Source organism: Furipterus horrens, unplaced genomic scaffold, assembly GCF_987537825.1.
Source record: "Furipterus horrens unplaced genomic scaffold, mFurHor1.1.pri manual_scaffold_6, whole genome shotgun sequence".
NCBI classification, from domain to species: domain Eukaryota; kingdom Metazoa; phylum Chordata; class Mammalia; order Chiroptera; family Furipteridae; genus Furipterus; species Furipterus horrens.
In genome coordinates, this window is record NW_028327176.1 from 43,336,720 (window position 1) to 43,344,763 (window position 8,044).

At 41.3% G+C, this 8,044-nt stretch overlaps 1 pseudogene; it reads right to left on the reverse strand.

Annotated features, from left to right (window-relative positions):
- Positions 1 to 797: 797 nt before the first annotated feature.
- Positions 798 to 2,873, reverse strand: LOC150006047 (heterogeneous nuclear ribonucleoprotein Q pseudogene; annotated as a pseudogene).
- Between the last annotated feature and the right edge of the window lie 5,171 nt (positions 2,874 to 8,044).

Below are 8,044 nucleotides of genomic sequence, written 5' to 3' on the forward strand. Positions count from 1 at the left end.
TATGAAAAAACTTCAAAATATCCAAATGTCAGGCTTTGCTGTACAACTGTCAGTTTTAGTCTGACTTTATTTTATAAAGGGACACTGCAGTATTTAGTACAAGATCGGATGCACTTTTTTTGAACATCTGATGTCTTACAAAAGTAACATCTTGCTAAACTATTATACATCCAAATAACTACAATATCTGAAGAAGCAAGGCTGCTTTTTCAGCCACAAAATACGACAAAAGCAAGGCCTGTTATGATGGTCATGAGGAAGTCTTACAAGCCTCTGAAACTAAAGGCAATTAAGAGTGTTACATTTGGTATATTAAAATCTTACCCTCATATCATTTAACAAGCCTTGCTTTTATCTACAAAGATTTTCTATGTACAGTACAGACAGGGTATAGTTCAATCCTCTGCTACTGAGGTAGTTAACCAACCCTTTAAAAAAGGTTCTGAAAAGAACCACTATCTGGAATGCCTGACTAACCAGCTCTGATGATTACACCTGAAACTGCATATCTGAACACAATTCAAAAGTGATTACTATAAAAAAGATATAGACAATCATGATTGACCTTGGTGAGCAGAAATAAAATTAAAAGGATACCAACAATGGTATTCATCTATACCACTCCAATAAAATTTAACTGCACAAATTCAAGAGAATATTTCAGAAAACCACTGCTGGGATCCTTAATTTAAAAAAACAGGGGAAAAATCTACTTAGAGCAGATTTTTTAAAGAGAAGAACTTTATTCTTTATTAGATACCATGCTAGAAGTTATGAAGAATTTATGTTGGAGCACATTTGGAAAATAGAGTAGCTTTAGTTTAATAACTTGCACTGCAGAGAAAATTGTTAAAGAAATAAATTCATATCAAAGTCCAAGTATTAGTTCAATGTCCTGTATTTGATTCCGCGATCTTCACTGGAAGGTCTTCTGCAATAGAATATGCTCCTATACAGTCGAGATATTTAAGGTTGCTTGATTTCCTTACCATTACTCCACTGCAAGCTTCTGGTGTAATCCCACATAGCAAGTCAGTCTTCATTGTAACAGGTCAGGACCGGCCTCGACCCCTTTTCCCTGCCCGCGGCCTCTTTGTTGTTGGGCACCTCCTCTCGCACCACGAACGCCTCTTGCTGATCCAGGACCTCCTCTCTGTGAATAACCGGCTCTACCGCGGGGAGGAGCAGCCCCACGACCTCTGGATGGAGCAGCACCCCTTGCTCCTCTACCACCCCTTCCTCTAGCTCCAACTTGAAAATCTTCGTAACCATAGTATGGATCTTCATATCCACCACGATAGTTATGGTAATCATAGCCATAATAATCATAATAATCTTCATATCCATAATAATCTGGAGGGTATCCATAACCACCTCTACCTCCACGCCCTCGACCTCTTGTTGGAGGTGGCATATGAGGTGGACCGTAATAGTAGTAATCATCATACATTTGATTCTTTGCTGCTTGCCTCTGAGCTTTTCTTTCTTTCCTTTTCTGATCTGGTGGCTTAGCAAAAACAATTTCAATATTTTCTCCCTCCAAGTCCTTGCCATTCATTTCTTCCATAGCCTTGACAGCACCATCTCGCTCATCAAAATGAATGAAAGCATAATCTTTTAGTTTCTTCACTCGTTCCAGTTTCCCAAACTGACTAAATGCCTTTTCTAAAATCTCTTCTGTTACAGTATTGGCAAGGTTGCGTACAAACAGCACTTTTACCTTTGCCATAACCTCAGGATCAGGATCTTCTATAGGATCAGCCCATTCAACAGTTCCAACATTCCCCCAAACTTTGACTTTACCACTCATTAACCTACGCCTTGCTTGAGCAGCTGTTTTGTGATCTTCATATTCAAGAAAGCAAAAACCTCTGTTTTTTTTCTTGTCATCTGGTTGGTGGTATAAAATGACATCTGTAAGACCCTCTGTTACTTTGCTAAATTCTTCAAGAATCTGTTCCTTGGTTTTACTCTTAGGAATAGAGCCCACAAAAAGCCTATTGTTGGCAACCGAGATGCAGACACCAATGTGTTTTCCAGAACGAATTTCATGATTATTATACAGTTTAACAGCCTCCTGAGCTGCTTCTTTTGTACAAAAGGTGACAAATGCATAACCTCTATTGAGACCTGTGAGTGGATCCATCATTAGACGAAGATCCCATATAGGTCCAGCTTTCTCAAATAATGGAACAAGTTCATCTTCAAAGAGATCTCTTGGGATCTTCCCCACAAATATCTCAGTGCCAACAGAAGGCTGCTGACCTGAATAAACGGAATCTGGAGGTGGTCCCCCATACTTCCTCTGTCCAGTGGTCACATCAAGTGTGTAGCCTGTCCTTTCCAAGAGTGCCTTAATTTTTGCCTCATCTGGTCCTTTGCTAGAATCCGCTACTTTGGTCCCCTGTTTTTCTCTCTGCCTATAAGTCTTCATGACTCCACATAAAAAGGCACTTTTGTTCTGAACATGAGAGAGATCACTGTCTTTAAACTGCTGAAGAACTGCCAATGCGCCGTCTTCATTGAATTCTTTTAAAGCTTCGATAGCTCTTTCATCTAAATCACTATGTGCAACAAGCCCTGCAACGTAAATTTCATCTAGTTTTTCAGCAACTTTCTGTGGTAAACCAGCATCAAGCAATGTCTGAAAATTTTCTGAATGGATAACTGCAGAAGTAGTATCCATGGGCTCTTCAGTACCATTTCCATTAACATGTTCTGTAGCCATGTTTCCAGAGATCTCTGACTCGTGTACCGGGCTGTTGAGACACTGGCGTGGGGGCTCGATGCGATTGCAGCTCCTTGGGGAGCCCCCACCGGCCCGTGGGCGCCGGGCCCCGGCCCTAGCGCCGCGGCAGCGTAGTCGTTCCAGGCTGTGTCCACGCCGCGGCCGCCGCCCAGCGCTCTCCTCACTGGGGAAGCTGCAAGCGCACGTGTCCCCCGGGGCGGAGCGAGGCAGACAATGGGGCGGCAGGGGAGGGGTTAAATATTTTAACAATAAAAAATAACAATCCCTCCCTCTCAGACTTGAGACCCTTTACAATCTTATAAAGGACAATGGACGAAGGTCTCGAGCTCCTCTAGCTGCTTCAGGCTGGACATGGTCATCGTCCTACCTACCCTTGGGTCAAGAAATCCCTAATAAGAGTGGGGGTGTGGAGGGGAGGGTGGCCTTCCCACAAGGGGAAGGATCGTGCAAACTCCAGGTTGGTTGGCTGTCTCTGGACAACGGCATGCTTGGTTTAACAGGCTGGCATCCTTGTTGTATTCTGGGGGCAACAGGGTTAAAGGACATCATTCAATCCGTAACCACTAGATGACAAAAGACAGGTATTAATTTTTCAATGTCCCACATTAGGGAAAAGAAGGATTTCTTTGGAGGAAGGTATGCCAGGTACATCTCACCTGTCCAAAACCCTTTTGCCCATTATACTTAGTTTGGACTGAAGGAAATATTTTAGGTATCCCCCCTCTCAGGCCTCTGGGCTCTTTCTGTCCAAGCCATTAGGATAGAAAAGAGAAACCAGTTTTAAAGTGAAGCCCACAGACCACCCCGTTCTTCACCAACCCAGCCACTTAGTTCAGCCAAACCATTGAGTCTCAGGAGGCAGCAATGCAGACAGGATTAAGTGAGGCCTATACATACAATCACTCGGGTAATGAGATCGTAAGTTTATGCCCTTTGAAAACAGAAAACACATGTTAATTTATGTAACATAACCCACATACATGTCTCTAAATCTGTAGGACTGTCTTATTGGAAAGACATCCAGTTGCAAGGCATTTGACATTCTTCTTGCCTGTAAAATAAACCTCTTTGATAATGCCACAGACATAGTTTAACTTTCAAATGAAAACAAATTTTAAATGAAAAGAAACTTTAAAGACGGTTAGCTGCACTACTTATAGTCTACCACTGGGCATTGTGATCTTCCTTGAATCGTGATTTTTCTCCCTAAGATTACCCTCCTTGTCATTAAAGGGACTGCATTAACTTCATTTTTAATTTATCCTGTTCATTTGCATAAACATAACAAGAACAGCAAATGATCACTTATGATCTTTGGTTCTGCTATGCTGGAACTTATGCAAGGAACATTTAGGGTGACCTTCAGTCTGCCCTTCAGGGCACAGAAGCTGAGCCACATACCTGGTATTCAGCCTTGCCTGTAAACACCTGTCTTTTCCAGGTCCTCCTGGTTTTCCATTGTGCCTTAAGGTCCCTTCTAGCCATCTTTCAGGAAAACAACCTTCGTTCCTTCCCTGGAAAGATTGCTATGGACCGCTCATCCATCCAAGGTACCAGGTCTTTTATCTTGTGGACTTTTATTACCTTTGAAGGTCAGTCCCAATTGCTCGGGGCTTTTTGGTAACAACCAAAGCCCAAGCATGTCTCCTTTAGGCATGACATTCCAGTCAAAGTCTTAGTCAAAAAAATCGTTATTAACAACTGGTCTTATTAGTTTTATGCAAAGAAACTTAGGTCATTACTTACTTCTTTAGAATGCCAAATTCTGGAGGGATCAGATAGGGAGAAAATATATACAGTGTGAAGGAAAATCCTTGTCCTTCTAATATTCACTGAATTTGCATTTCTATTCTTTATATTTTTAATTTTTTCCCCCCACTAAAAATTTTTCTGTTTGTTTGTTTTTCCATTACAGTTGTCTCACTTTTTTCCCCCTCTTGCTTCCCTGCACCCTGTCCCTCCCTTCTCCCACATTCAGTCCCCACCCAGTTGTCCATGTCCATGTGTCATTTATACATGTTCTTTGACTGGACCCTTCCCCTTCTTACCACTTCTCTCCCTCCCATCTCCCCCTTTGTTACTGTTAGTTTATTCCTCGTTTACATACCTCTGGTTCAATTTTGCTCATTTGTTTGTGTTGTTCATTAGTTTCTTTTAACAGGTGATAGCATAAGGTAATTTTCTTTTGTTGCCTGGCTTATTTCGCTAAGCATAATTCTCTCTAGTTCCAATCATGTTGTTGCAAATGGTAGAAGTTCCTTCTTTCTTTCAGTACTTATTCATTGTCATTTCCCCCCTTTGTACTCATGTTCCTCTCTGTCTCTCTCTGTTTCTTCATCTTCTTAAAGCAGACCCTTTAGCATCTCTTGCAATACTGGTTTGGTGGAGATGTATTCTTTTAACCTTCTTTTGTCTTGGAAACTCCTTATTTCACCTTCCATTTTGAATGAGAGCCTTGCTGGGTAGAGTATTCTTGGTTGTAGGCCTTTGTTTTTCATTACTTGGAATATATTTTGCCATTCCCTTCTGGCTTGTAGTGTTTCTGCTGAGAAATCTGATGATAGCCTTATTGGAGCTCCCTTGTATGTTATTAGTTGTTTCTCTCTTGCTGCTTTTAGGATTCTCTCTTTGTCTTAGAATGTTGGCATTTTAATTATGATGTGTCTTGAAGTGGGCCTGTTGGGGTTCATCTTCATTGGGACCCTCTGTGCTTCCTGGACTTGCATGATTCTTTCTCTCCTCATGTTAGGGAAGTTTTCTGTCATTAGTTTTTCAAAGAGGTTTTCTATTCCTTGCTCTTCTTCTCCTTCTGGAATTCCTATGATACGGATATTATTACGTTTCATGTTGTCCTGCAGCTGTCTTAGAGCCTCTTCAGTCTTGTTCAGCCTTTTTTCATTTCGTTGCACTGTCTGTGAGTTTTTGTCTACATTGTCCTCCAGCTCGCTGATCCGATCTTCTGCTTCCTCTAGCCTGTTTTTAATTCCTTCTACTGTGTTCTTCAATTCAGAGATCGTATTTTTCATTTCCTCCTGGCTCTTATTGATAGCTTCCATATCCTTTTTGATGCTGGTATAATTCTCAGTAAGTTCCTTATAGTTCTTCTGGAGTTCACTGTAGTTTTTCTGGAGTTCTTTGTAGTTTCCGCTGAGCTCATTGAGCTTCTCCATAATACATGCTTTCAATTCCATATCTGATAGTTGGCTCCCCTCTATTTCATTTAGCATTCTTTCTGGGGACTCTACCTTTCCTTTCGATGGGGGGTTGTTTCTCTGTCTCCCCATTTTTGTGACTCCTATTGTTTGTTGGTGCTTCTTAGAATGATCTGAACTTCCTGGATCTGCCCCTTGTGGCGTCAGATCCTGTACCAATCTGGGCCTAGGCAGCCTGTTGGAGACTTTCAGGGATCTATTGCCTTTGTCTGGCTTGTTGTTAATCTATTCAATCTGTGATTAGCTGTCAGGCTTAAGGACCGTGGGTGTGGCAGCTTAATTCCTGTAGGCAGGGCCTTTGCTTCCCCTCAGGCTGACACCACTTGGCTGGGAATGGTCTGCCTGCAGTGTGGGGATGAGTCAGCACTGGGACCCGGCCGGCCGCTTCCCCAGTTCTCCCCTCAAAGCCACCACACCAAACTCTCCCCAAGCATCTCCAGTCCTCTCTGCCTTTCCTACGCTTGAGCCCAGGGTAAGTGGGGGCCAAAATATTTTTGTATGTGATCCGCTTAAGAGCTCTTTTTCTCCAGCTGTTTCTCTCCGGCTAGCAAGAAACCCTGTGGCTTTTTGCTTTTCTCAGCTGGATACTATTTTACTTTCCACTCTGTTGCTGTAGGCTGGGAAGTCCAGCTGGGGGTTTAGACCCTGCCCTTCTCAGGGGGAATCCCCGGCTGCTGAGCTGTTTCTCAGTCCCTTCAGCTGCCACCCGTGTGAGCCCAGCCAGCCCTTCCGCGTCTCCGCACTCCCTACCGGTCACGTTGTGATGTAGCGGCCTTTTTTGTCTCTCCGTGGTTATAAGACTTCTCTCCAGCTGGTGTTCGGTTGGTTATTCCAGATGATTTCTCCAAAATTACGTTGTAAATCCAGACTAGTTCTGGGAGGAAGTTAGTGTAGCTTCCACTTACTCCTCCGCCATCTTGTTTCTCCCTTTGTTTTCTCATCTGAGTAAACTGAGGAGTAGCTTTTCAGGAGGGAAAAGGTAGATGCCAATCCGAATGAACTTCAGAGGCAAGGCACCGATGTCTGTGGTGTTGATCGTTTGAGTGGGTGGACCCAGATCCAAAACAGAATGCACAGATATTGAATGTTCCACTATTGTTTCATTCTAGAAAATATACAGGTTTGATTGTAGTGCCAAATAAATTCCTAAATTTTGTCATTGTATTTTCAGTTCACACAAATGCATAAAAAATGGAGCTGGGGTTCAAATTCCTTCTTGTTTAGAGTTTTGGGGAATCACAGTTTATTTCCATTCTACCCAGCTTTAAATTGTAAATTTCTATGAAATGTATTTTGTACAATTGTTTTGTACAAAAGAAGAAAGTTTTAATAGAAAGAAGTAATCCTTTCCTGAAGCTATAAAAATGAGTACATTACTTTTATTATATTAATGTTATGAATGAAAGTAACATATTTTCTGATATTGAACTAAATTCTATTTGTGTTTACTTATACTGCTATATTTAGTTTGTTAATACTTAATGTATACTTTGTACCTATATGCAAAAATGAAACTAGACTACAATTTTTTTCTTTTGTGAAATTTTTGTCTATTATTGGTATAAAACATTACATTAAATTATAGGAGGAATTTGACAAATTTCCTTCTCTTTACATTCTCTGAAATAGTTTAAATGACATAAAAGTTATCTGTATTTGAAGGTTTGAGAAAATTTACTCACAAATTCACCTGAGCCTGGAACTTTTGGGGGAAGAAAATACTTTTAAGTATATTTTATTGATTATGCTGTTACAGTTGTCCCAATTTCTTTTCCCTTTGTTCCCCTCTGCCCAGTACCTGCCTTCCCTCCAGCAATCCCACCCACCTTAGTTCATGTCCATGGGTCGTGCAATATAAGTTCTTTGGTTTCTTCATTTCCTTTACTATTCCTAACATCCCCCTGTCTATTCTGCACCCACCAACTGTGCTTCTTAATCCTTGCACCATTCCCCACCAGGGAAAGAAAATATTTGATTAACTTAAAAATATTTTAAGGATATTGACTTACATTTTACTTTCTGTTGCACTGCATATGGTTAGGCAAATTTATATTTTCCTAGAAATTCTTATATTTTATCTAGT